The sequence below is a fragment of the Echinops telfairi genome, unplaced genomic scaffold (genome assembly GCF_000313985.2).
Source record: "Echinops telfairi isolate 266 unplaced genomic scaffold, ASM31398v2 ScPeMD7_7420;HRSCAF=8458, whole genome shotgun sequence".
In the NCBI taxonomy this organism is placed as follows: Eukaryota; Metazoa; Chordata; class Mammalia; order Afrosoricida; family Tenrecidae; genus Echinops; species Echinops telfairi.
Genome location: NW_022111320.1, coordinates 48803902 through 48816654, shown reverse-complemented (window position 1 = coordinate 48816654; position 12753 = coordinate 48803902).

Below are 12753 nucleotides of genomic sequence, written 5' to 3'. Positions count from 1 at the left end.
TTCCTACCTCGTCGTGCTCTCAGCTTCCGATTCTGCACCCTTGGCACTTGGGTTTTGTAATGGTGGTGAGGCTGTGTGGCCCCGCTGCTGAGGTGACACGGGGTTGGTTTTTCCACTCGAAAATGAAAGCCGTCGAAAGGGGCCTACATCCTCTTCCAGATGATGGGATTTGCATGCACACCACACTTTCGGACGCGCCACTGCCGCGGTAACTGGAACCTTTTACCCTAAATGGATGACTTTCTACTCTACCCTCGTGAAGACTTAAAAACCAAGAACCGGGTGAGGATTCTCTAAGGAGAGAGTGTTCTAGAAAACTGAAAGGTAGCTTCTCCCGGTAGTATTTTTCCAGCCCAGACAGGACATTTCCACATTTCTGTTGGGTGTTGTATCTGCTACTATATTGGATGGATACCTGAGAGGCTTCCACTCCCGGGCCTGCAGCCACCTCTTCCTCTGTGCCTTGCGACACCATTGTCTTAAAAAAGCCACTCTTACCCTCCACTTGCTGGTGTTGAATCTGGACCAAAGAAAGGCAGGATTCTTATTCATAACGTTTGACAAGAGGATCCTAAGGAAACTCACTTTCTGACCAGAATGATTCCAAAAGCTTTGTCCTTTCTACACACTTGAGATAAGACTGCTTTTCACTTTCATCCAGAAATGTTTATTGGACTTGATAGAAGTCCTAAAGTTGGATCGCAACACAGAATGATTCTGTTGGGATGTTGATGGTCGTCTTTGAAAATCTAAAATAAAAACCAGCTCTTATTTGGAGTAGTTGACTCAGCATGGCTTTCTCCTTTCATGGGCTCTTGCCTAAGGTAGTTAACATTAGCTCAGATGAATTATTTTGATTTACGGCACAGTCAGTTCATTACAAACTCATGTATGACAGGCTAGTTTGAGACTAGAAAACTTCAACAACAAAAGGAATGGTGTGTCATGATTCAGTAAAGAGATAGCTTATCTATACAAAGTAACCCCTAACTCCCAAATGGGCTAAGTGCCTTGTAGTCAATTACTTTGGCCAGTTCTTTCTGCTCAGGCTAGAAACTTTCAGTGTCACATCCTTACACTTCTTGGAGGCAAAGATAGTTTTTCTTATAACTTTTGGGGAAATAACATCATAAGTGTGTCTTTGGTGGACACAAGTGCAGAAGGAGCCAAAGACTTATTTCTTTACACAGCCTTGGGGATTTTGTTTTTACCGCTTTTCAGTTCTAATGTGTATATACACATATCCCCTAGGAATCTACAAAGGATTATAAAACATTTTCTGCCATAATACATTTAAGAATTAGTAGAAATTTTGGTACGCACCCTGGGACAATATCGGCTATTTTACAGATGAAGAAACTGAAATGGCAGTTAAGTGAGGCAATGTGTATAAGCTAAATTAGCAGTCCAGTACTCAATGTTCTGGGGGTAGCAGGGTAAGGAGAGAGAGAGAGAGAGATTTCAAAACAGACCAGGATTTGAACACTTGGACAAAAGACAGCTTCTCAACTTTGAGGTAGATGTAATGGTAGTAACCCCACAGGATTTTTGGAAGGATTAAATGAGATAATGCACAAAAAGCACTTGGCAAATGGTAAGTGCTTCTTGCTAGGGAACAATTTAGGAGGTGGGATTTAAATCAAGCATGAAAGATTAGGGTGATATGGTAAGGTGGAAAGAATAACTAACTGCCCTTTTTAGATTTTAACATGGTTGGAATGAAGAGATTGAAGCTTGAAACAAATTCATTTTGAGAACGGGGGTGGGGGGGTGGGGGGGCAAGATTTTGTATTTGTTTTGTATTTAACTTTTTAATAATACACAGCTGTAGGACCTGTTTCCCCCCTCCCTCCCCGGCGCAGGCCATTGTGTTTCAGGTGAAAATGACTGTAATCACCTGAGTCTGTGCATGAGGTGTCCATTATCCCTCTGACCCAGGGCCAGATATGAGAACACTGTCAGTTGGATCCAGTTAATCTTCATAATGAGGAACTAGGCAAGCAGATATAGGTGTTGAATTTTGAACACATGAATGTCTATTGTGTACCAAGCAGACACACAAAGGTTGATCTAGTATACAAAACAAAATCTGGCCCTTCTGAAGGGCAATATGTAATTTATATAGAATGTTCAAAGCTAAATGCTATAGAAAATGGAGCAGAGTAAGAATTCAGAATTGCTGGCCAGAGGATTACAGTCTAATAAGGTAGGGTGGACAGGATTAGTTTCTTGGAGAAAGTGGTGTTTAGGCAAACTCTTACAGGGGAGAAATTAGGCATGGGGAGTTAGGGGTGGGGGTGGGAGGAGAGTAGATAGATTTCCAAGCAGAAGGAACAGCTAGTCCCAAGGACCTGAGGCCCAAATTTCCAAGCACAGGGAACAGCTGGTACAAAGGACTTGAAGCATTCTAGTTATCCTATGGTTAGATTGGAATGAATAAGAAACCATAATAGCAAATGGGGGCAGGGAGGTAATGGGTTGAGGGGCAGATTTTGTAGAGGCCTCTAGAGCTATTATAAGGACTATGCTAGAAATCTTGAGTAAAAGAGTAACGTTAATGGTCTGCTTTCAGCTTCAGAAGCATCATTCCAGTTGCTGGGGAGAATGGTTGAAAAAGAGATGTCTAAGGAGGCTAGTAATCAAGGTGAGACATGCTAGTAGTGACTTGTAGTGCCAAGGTGGTAAACAGGAGATTGTGAGAAATTCTTGGATATGTTTTGAAAATATCAGTATGGTTTGGATGCGCCATGTCAAAGTCAAGGGTGATTCCAAGATTTGGCTAGCAGTTGGAAAGATGGACTTGCTATCAACTAAGATGGGGATGGCTGGGAAGAACAGGTTTGGGGGATAGATTGAGTTCAGTTTTAGATTAGGTAAGCTTGGGATTTATGTTAGACATTAAAGTTGAATTGTATACAAGCCCGGAGTTCAGAAAAACATGTCTTCCCTGGATATAAATTGTGTTTTGAGAGTAGTTATTAACTTAAGCAGTATTCAAAGATAGGGAACTGAATGATCACTAAGGGCCCCACTGTAAGAACAAGAGGAGGAGTAAGAATTGGTCATTTTATTTTATTATTTTTAATTTAATTCTATTTATTTTTTTCAAAACCATTTTATTGGGAGCTACTATATCTATCATTCCATAATTCAATCACAACAAACAGTATTGTACAATCATTTTGAAAACATCCTCTTCCTTCATGAACTCCTTGATATCAGCTCTTCTTTATTTCTCCCATTCCCCAACCAAAGATTGGTCATTTAAAACCCCAGTATTAAGAGAATGGCTTAAGTGTGCAGGCAGGGTAGGGTTTTTAGGAACCCTGATGAATCAACCTAACAAGCCATGGTTACTTGGTCAACTGCTAATAGGTTACCGGTTTGAGCCACCAGCCATTTATGGGAGAGAGATGTGGCATTCGCTTCAGTAAAAATTACAGCTTCAGAAACCCCATACGACTGTTTGATAGGGGTAATATTAGTCAAAACCACTCAATGGCAACTACGTAATTTAATGGGCAGGGAGGCTCTTAATATAGACAGCGTCTGTGAATTTAGAGGGAATATTATCTCCTACTTTCAGCCAAAAAGTATGGACTACAACTCAGTGTAAAGAAAGACAAAATCTTCACAATTGGACTAATAGATAACATCATGATAGAAAAAAGGTTGAAGTTGACAAGCATTTCATCTTGCTTCATAATACTAATGGAAGCAGTAGTCAAGAGATCAAATGATACATTGCATTAGGTAAATCTGAAATTTTACTGCAAGACCTCTTTATAGTGTTGAAAAGCAAGGATGTTGCTTTGAGGACTAAGGTACATCTGATCCAAGCCGTGGTATTTTCTATCAATTCTTATGCATTTTGGACACTGAATAAGAAGACTGAAGAAAAACGTGCATCTGAACCAAGGTGCTGGTGAAGAATATTGAAAGTACCATGGACTGCCAAAAGAAAAACTCTTGGAAGAAGTAACGCCAGAGTGCTCCTTTAAGGCAAGGATGGTGAGATTGTGTCTTACGTGCTTTGGACATGTTGTCAGGAGAGACAAATCCCTGGAGAAGGACATCGTACTTAAAGGGACATTGAAAGGAGGAAGTCCCTCAAGGAGCTGGATTTACACTGAACCCTAAGAATGTATGTGAGGATGATGGTCTATCGGGTTTCTACGAGTTAGAACAGACTTGATGGCACCCTGGCAGCAGCAACATTCTCTAGCATGCCTTTCAATGACTAATGTAAACCACCTGAGCAGTGCTTGTGATTGTGCTGCTAGTAGAAATCACAAATATTTTTATCTATTAGGTTCGTTGAGGATCTCAAAGTATTGCTTGTGTTGATCATTAGGTTGAAATTAATGGTAGCTGTGAGACCAAGCAGCCCAGGTGGGCGCAGTGGTTATGCTATGGCTGTGATTTTCAAGGGCTGCTGTTTCGAAACCACCAACCCCTCTGGAGAAAGAAGAGTTACAGCCTCAGAAACTCACATGAGCAGCTCTGCCCTGTCCAGTAGGGTAGTTAGGGGTCGGAATAGAAGGGATGGCAGTGAATTTTGGTGTGAGACCCATCAGCAGTACATATCTTATTGTATTACACATTTTTTTGTTTGTTTAATATACATAGTTTCCTTTGTAATTATATCTTTTTATGCATTTATAGACTGAGAAGGAATCTACAGGCTTCATCAGAATGCCAACATTGTTTGGAATACCAAAACAGTTAAAGCCCCTGGGCTCTGGAACTAGAACTCCTGATTTAGAATTGCACTAGTGTGCATCAGGGCAAGTTTTTTTTAAAATAACTTTGTCTTGATTTTCTTATTTATAAAATGAGTATCAGTATTTTCTGCAGATGGTTTTCTGAAGAATTAAGAATTTGGACAGTTGGCTCTTTTACTATTAGTTTTGGAAGGAAAGAGATGTAGGTAAGTAAAAACACCTATTGCTACAGAATCATAGAAATCTTTATTTAAAAAGTTAAAAACATGAAATTTGTTTGACATATGCTTCATCTATACACTCTGAAGAAAACTTCTGTGCCCTGACAGCATGTCAAAATGGCAGCTTTGGTATTCCTGAAGGTTGCAAATTGTGTTTCTTTTAAAAGTTCTTAGAAATTTGGAAACAAAAAGTCTGAAGGGCCAAGTTCAGAGTTGCAGGGTGGATGGGGTAAGATTTCCTAGTGAAATTCTCATAGGGGAGTCCATGCTATCCTAGAAGAATGAGAAAAAGTTCCTTGGTTCAACTTCCCTAGTGTTTTTCTCCTTATGCAGTTTTCAGTTTTTATAAAAGTTCTTCCTATATATCCTCATGATCATACTCTGTCCTTTGAGAAAATCTATCAAGATTCCCTTTGGAATTTAAAAAAACCAGTTGTAACCTTCTGAGCTGACCTCTCTGCTTTGAGTTTAACTAGCCCAGAAGATCTCCTTGAAAGTCACTGTTTTGATTGGACTTTTTTTTTTTTTAAAGAGAATTTAATGAGATAAATGTGTTTCTGAGAGGGCCTGCCTACAACCATTCACTGATCTCAGAGATGCAGTAGGTCTATGAGACGTGTCATTTTGAAACATTTTGATTTCCTCAATGAAAATTACAGAAACGGTTTCTATGTTTCCAAATTCATTTTCTTCTAAGCCTCCTAATCTCGAAATTCTCTGTGTGGTTTACCTATCCCTATGGATATGTGTCGATTTGATGTGAACGTAGAGTGAATATTAATCCGAGTCAATCAGCTTCATTTATGAAAGTGTTACTTCAGTAATAAATAATAAATTCAAAAAGTTCTTAGAAAGCGAACATCAAAAAAAAGAAAGCGAACATGAAATGTTTATTTTTTTATTTATTGCTATAACATCTAGATTTTTATTTGAAAATATCTAAATGTGAAGCTGCTAGGGAAGGGCTATTCACTTCTTTCTGAGGGCAGTGTTTCCAGTTCTCTCAGCCTTCCTCTTAAGAATTCTGTGCTCTTTGACACACACCACATTCAGATGGCACTTTGGCCATCCTCTCACTCTCAGTTTTACTGCCTGTGAGTCCATTTTGACTCATAGAGACCCTTTAGGGCAGGGTAGAACTGCCCCTGTGAGTTTCTGAGGCTGTAACTTTTTTTTTTTTTAAGATCCAGTTCCAAGGCTGTAACTCTTTATGGGAGTAGAAAGCCCTGTCTTGCTCCCGTGAAGCAGCTTGTAGTTTTGAACTGCTGACTCTGGATCGCAGCCCAACGAGTAACCACCACTCCCTCTGGGGATCCTGGAGAGGCTCAGATGATGTTCCTTTTCAGTGAGCCTTTGAGTTTGGAGGAATGAAAAAGATCTGAAAGGGTACGATCAGGATTGTAAAATAGATGGGGTGAGGTTTCCCAATGAGGTTCTCATGGGTCAGCCCATGTTCTTGAATGGGTACACGCATTATTGTAATAGGAAAAAATGTTCTCAGCACAATTTTCCTGGCTTTTTCTCAGTTTTCAGTTTTTCTTAATTCTTCCTCATTGTAAGTCTTCGTGATCATCCTATGTCCTTTTAGAAAAATCTATCAAGAGTCTTGCTGCCATTAACTCCCTGGTGACGCATAGGGCAAGGTAGAACTGTCCCTGTCAACATCAAATGTTAAGGCACGATGCAGCAGAGATTGACATACTGACCAGCCTAAGTAACCTTTCTATGTCAAACCCAATATCTCAAATGTTGTATAATGTTAATGATATAAATTTTATATCAGCACTATATTTTATAGTGTATCACAGTTTCATTTATAAGTTAATAGTGTATAATTATGTTATTTTTAAATAAATGAAGCTACTTTTTAAAAGAATGTTCAGTTTTGTTCACATGTCAATTTGACGTGTGTCCGTAGCGATAGGCAAAATAGAAATGTCCTTAAACCTAGCATTAAATATGGTTTGTTTGGAGAAAACCAACCGGAACTCTAGTAGCAGTACTTTTTCACTTACTCTCATACCACTAAAAAGAACTTGGAAGGCACAGTGATGTGCAAGTATTAGTTTGATTGCACATCATACGTTCATAATTCACCTTACATGTTATAAATGCCAACTGAGAAAAAAAAATTCTTTTTTTTTTTCCACCAGGTTCTACATATGGTCTGGATGTTTAGTAGTTTCACAACCAATCGTGCATCAGACTTCATGCTTTTACTAGAGGGATGGTTTTACTAGCTTTGTGATGATTTGAGGTGTGGTTCCACAGGCTGCAGCACTCTCAGGCCGCGACTGAGGTACATATAAGGCCACATTACTATTCAGAGGGTTTTCTGAGCGTAGAAAGGCTTGACGAGCGATCCGAGTGCTCATGCTAGGGTGTAACTCATTACTCGTGTCCCTTCTTTCCTCTTGCCTTTACTAGTTTTCAGGTAAATAATTCCCTTTTTATTGATAGTCTTTTTTGAAAGCTATCAAATAGTTGTTAATACAGTCGTGTTTTCCAAGGAAATATCTCAAAATTGCTAAGCCATGTTTTATACAGATAAGATTATCAAGCTTTTCTGGTTTTCTTAGTTGGACTTGTGCTCCCAAATTTTCTCTGCCAATTTTACCAGAGTGACTCATTGATTTAATCAATATCCTTAAAAATTAAGAAACAACCCCCCCCAAATAGTAGTTTATTCATTAACAGATGCATTTTTTCCTTAACCTTAATATTATATATTGTATATGAATACCATCAGTGTTTACATAGATACTAGTAGTTTATTGTGGGGTGTTGGGTCCGTTCCAACCCATAGAACATAGGGTTTCCTAGGGTGTAATCTTTATGGGAGCAGATATATATAGTTCTTTTCTCTAAGGGAGCCACTGGATGGATTCCAATTTCCACTTGCTAGCAGCTGTTAACCATTGCACTGCCAAGCACTGTAGAGCACTTTATTTTGTAATGCACTGAAAGCTACATTGCAGGACCTAGAGGGAGAATTCTTAATAGAAATTTAGCCATTTATGCTCAGAGTCACTGAAAATTAGGTTGAGAATCCTTCACTTTCTGAACAATAGAGGTTCATTTTAAAAAATGCAAAAACCAAACCAAATAACACATTTGTAAAAATTTAAAACTTGCAGGAAAGTTGCAAGAATAGTATAATGAACGTCCATATACTTTTCATATAGGTTAACCAGTAATTGAAATTTTACCACATTTGCTTTCCTTCCCTATATTTTTCTTTTTGGCGGAACTATTTAGAGTAAATTGCAGTTATCATGACCCTTCACCTTTATAAATTTTACAGTATTACACAAGAACAAGGGCATTCTCTTAGCTAACTATTCTACAGTTATCAAATTCTGTCAATTTAACCTACTAGTACTGTTATTTAATACAAAATTCATATTTAAAATTTGCCAGTTGCCCTAATCATTTAAAAACAAAACAAAAATCATCTAGGACCACACGTTGCATTTAAATGTTTTGTCTCAATAATGTTATATCTCAGGATAACTTTAAAGTTTTTGGAGGGACTTCACTATTGTTTCTGTGTGCTAGCCAGAAATGTGTAGTTTTAAAAAAAACAAGGGTAGTAAGTATGTAGAGGAACTTTCGTGGCGTAGTGGTTCTACATTGGGCTTGTTAACTACAAGGTCAGCAACTTGAAACCTCCAGCTGCTCTGCAGGAGAAAGATGAGGCTCCCCTAAAGAGCTGCAGTCTCAGAAACCTGCAGGGACAGTTACACCCTGACCTATAGGGTAGTAGGAGTTGGAAACCACCCTATGGTAGTGAGTTTTTGGTCTTTGTTTGAGTATGTTTAAAATTGGTTCTATTTGAAATTGCCAAGTAATTGCTTATTCTAAAAAGTCAGATAATCCAGATGTTTAGAGGGAAAAAACAACAACCAAACTCACGGCCTTTGAGTTGATTATGGCTCAGTGTCCCCTGCACGAGAGAATAGGGTTGCTCCTGCGGGTTTTTGAGACTGCTTCTTGTTAGGTGAGTAAAACGCCTTCATGGGTCGGCTGGTGGTTTCAAACAACTAACCTTGCAGTTAGTAGCCCAATGTGTAACTACTACTCTACCAGGGTTCCTGAAAAAAGTAAAAGTCGTCCCTTAATACCGCTTTTTCTTTCACCTCCCAAATCCTACATTGTAGAGGTAAGCACTACACCCACTCTTCACTTAATGACAATGGTTAGAATCCAAGTTATTATGCAAAAATTAGTGTTATATGTGAAGAATGTGGAGATAATCCCGGAACCAGGACCCTTTGGCACTTGGAACTGCTGTGCCCACAGCACCACTGTATTCTTGACTCCAGTGCCTTGCCCTGGGAGCTTGGTGCTTGATCTGCCCTGGAGCCTGGTAGCTAGACTTGAGGCACCGAGCGTGGCTCTGGGGCTTGGGCTGGTGTGTGTGTGTGTATGTGTATGATTCTTGGGGATTGCTACCTGTGCCCATGACCCTTGTGTTGATCCCCTCTTCAAGGAATGCACTACTGGTCTTAGAGGGCATTGAATTTAAGAACTAGAGCTCGGAGACCAGAAATTGAGCAGCCCAGGCCATGGAGGAGGAGGGGCTGGCTGGCTTCTGCAGCAGCCCCAGGCCCTGGAATATCCCGTTACCCACAAGATTTGGTGCGTCCAGGGTGTTTTATTCGAGAGTAGCAGCCACCCCTGGGTCCCTCTGGCCGTTCAAAGGCTCCTTTAAAATCTCTCAGTTGCCTCTCCATGGAAGAGCTGCAAAGGTTGCCCCAGGGTTGGGATGGGACTGACAGAACGTCTTCTGAAGGAGCCATTAAATGTGGATGGCCCATAGCTGGATGTGGGGTGGAAGTTAAGGTTAATGCAGAACAGTTCAATACTGTAGATGTTTTTTAAACTGTTGTTGTAAATGTGAAATGATGCATTGCAAAGTAGTTGATAAATGAGAAGTAAGCGTAGTAACAAATTAGTATGTACTTTTCCAGACCTTTTCCTTTAGTTTTTACAAAAGTGGAATTATACAACTACACATATTCTACTTTTGTTTAATGTGTCATCTGCATGCTTTCATTTGCGTATAAGATGTCTTCATCCTTTAAACTGTTGAACAGTATTCCATAGTATAATAGATTTAAGTTATTTGAAGTTGCTTGGTTGTCATATCAAGCAGTTTAAAGGGGCCTTAAGACATTTTGTGCTTTGTGGAAAATATTTCTTTCCAAATTGTGTTTTTCTATAGTAAAGAGTATATGTAGTTATTTGTGATCGTGTGATTTGTGATAGTGGATAGAGACTTTGATTCGAGCTTACTTTGAATCCCATTGTGATTAGAGTTTATTTTCTATAGTGCTGATGGACTAAATAGATAATTTCTGCCTGCCCTACTTACGTTAACTGCTTGGTTATTTTTTAAAAAGTCATTTAAAGTTGTGGTTTCTTACAAATGGTTGATTTGAAACTAACCAACAAAGTTAAGACTGAAGCTATCGTAGACTTGTGTGTGTGTGTTTTCATAATTGGACTTATATTTTGAAGTATGCTTTCATGAATTCAAATGAGAGAAAATTACCTTGTGTCATATTTAGAGCATATGTTAATAAAATATATTGGAACCTCAGAACTGTAGATTAGGAGGCTTGGTGCACAATGGTTAAGTGCTCAACTGCTAACTCAAAGGTTGGCAATTAGAACCTACCCAATAGCTCAGCAGAGAAGGAGCCGCTGATCAGCTCTCTTAAAGATTATCGTGTAGGAAGTGGCATGGAGCAGTTCTCAGATCTTCGAGTCCTGTGAGCCACTGTGAGTTGGAACTTGAGGACATCTAACAACTTTTGAATTCATATGTAATGATTGTACTTTGTTTAATTTGCTAGACTGTTTTACTTCGATCAAGCTAGTGGTTAGTTTCTTTTCCTCGCTTCTATAGATAAACTTGCTTTAGAATGCTCTTGTCAGATGCAAACGTTTCATGGAGAACTATCTTGGGGTGATAAGGATATTGATAGGCTGATTGTGCTAGAAGGTTATGGGAGGGAGCTTTGAGGTAAGGTTAAGCTTAAGTTTACTATATTCATTTAAAAAATAAAACAATTAGGAAACCCAGTTGTCACATTTTTGAAAAGCATGATTTAATTTTTTGGTAGAGTAACAAAGATTTCTGTAAGCAGTGTTACTACTTGCTGAACGGAGCTGGTTTGTTGGGTTACACTGGACAGTGACTGGTGTTTTAAATTGGAGGCTTGAAAGAGCTCAGAGAAACGGAATTTTCCCACAAATCTTCTGAATTCCTCTGTTTAAAAAGATTGTTCCCCAATCCTAGTAGTGCTGCGATATCTGCCAATGAGACTGCCAAGAAACAAATACTTGGTCACCTTCCTTGAGTACTTTTCTTCCCTATTAGAGAAGACATGATATCACAGGCTATGAAATTGAGGGTGGGAGATGGAGCCTCCCTGCCCAAATATTTTGTGTGTGTCATGTGTATGATTGCTACAAAAAAAAAAAAGTTTTAAAAAGAGGCAGTGAATGTACAAATGTGATTTACATAATTGATGTATGTATGGATTGTGACAAGAGTTGTATGAGCCCCAAATAAAACGATTTTTAAAAGTTTTAAAAACAAATATACTTCACATACCATAGTTTAATTGTTCAGTCATATTAAGAGCTGTGCAGTCATTGCAACACCAATTTCAGAACATTGGCTTCTCTTACTCGGTGTTAGCTCCTATGCAATTTTGTTGTTAGCATGCTTTTGTGAGTTGTAGCTATTGCTTAAGCATTTTTGTTTGCATCAGTATTGTCTACATGTCTATTTTTATAAATCCCCCAACTTTTAAGAAGCTTGGTGGTTATTAATACAAAGCTTCTAAAATTCCTCTGGAGACTGGCTATCTTGGCATTCTTCCACCTTCTTGTACGATTTAGACTTGTTTGGTTCTGTATTTAGAACCTAAGAGATTTGTAGACTCATATACTGAAAAAACCATGGAACAGGATGAATGTGTTTATAAGGACTTGAATCCCAGCAGCTGGATACATAGTAAACCATGCTTAATCAGTGACTGAAATGACCTAATTTTTCATAACTACCACTATTATAATTTCTTGATACAGCGAATACACCTATCAATAATAGTATTACTAATTGCTAGTGTCGATTATAAGTTTCAGGAGTCCTGTTGGGATGCTAACTGTAGGTCAGCAAGCTCAGCTTTCCCAATTAAGTACCCAGAGTTGCCCTACTCCGCAAGTCAGCCTCCTGCGTAAAAGCACTCAGTTTTTATAACTTGCTCTGTGGGTTAGGAAGTTCATCCCTAGTCTATGCTCTGCTCCTGGTTTCTTGTGCTCCTCTGTTTTTATATAGCTTGCCTTTTGAAGTCAGGAGGTTCACTTCACAGGAATCTTGGGTCTTGAGGATGTGTTCCAATCCTGACTCTTGCTGGTAATGAGATCACTCCTTCTACTTTATTTTATACACAACAAGGTGGCATTTCAGGGAATTCTATCTCAACTATTACAGGTGAATCCTGTCAAAATCTTCCCGTACCTTCTTACCTGACCCATGCAAGAAAAGGTCATTTGATGGGAGTTAGAAACTTTGGCCTGAAGAACCACATTCAGACTACCGAAACCAAAAAACTCACTATCAGGTTAAATTTGACTCAGCAACCTTATAGAACAAAATCGAACTGCTCCCTAGCATTTCCAATACTGTTAAATCTTTATTTTTTATTTTTTTGATTTAATTTTTTAAATCATTTTATTAGGGGCTCATACAACTCTTATCACAATCCATACATACATCAATTGTGTAAAGC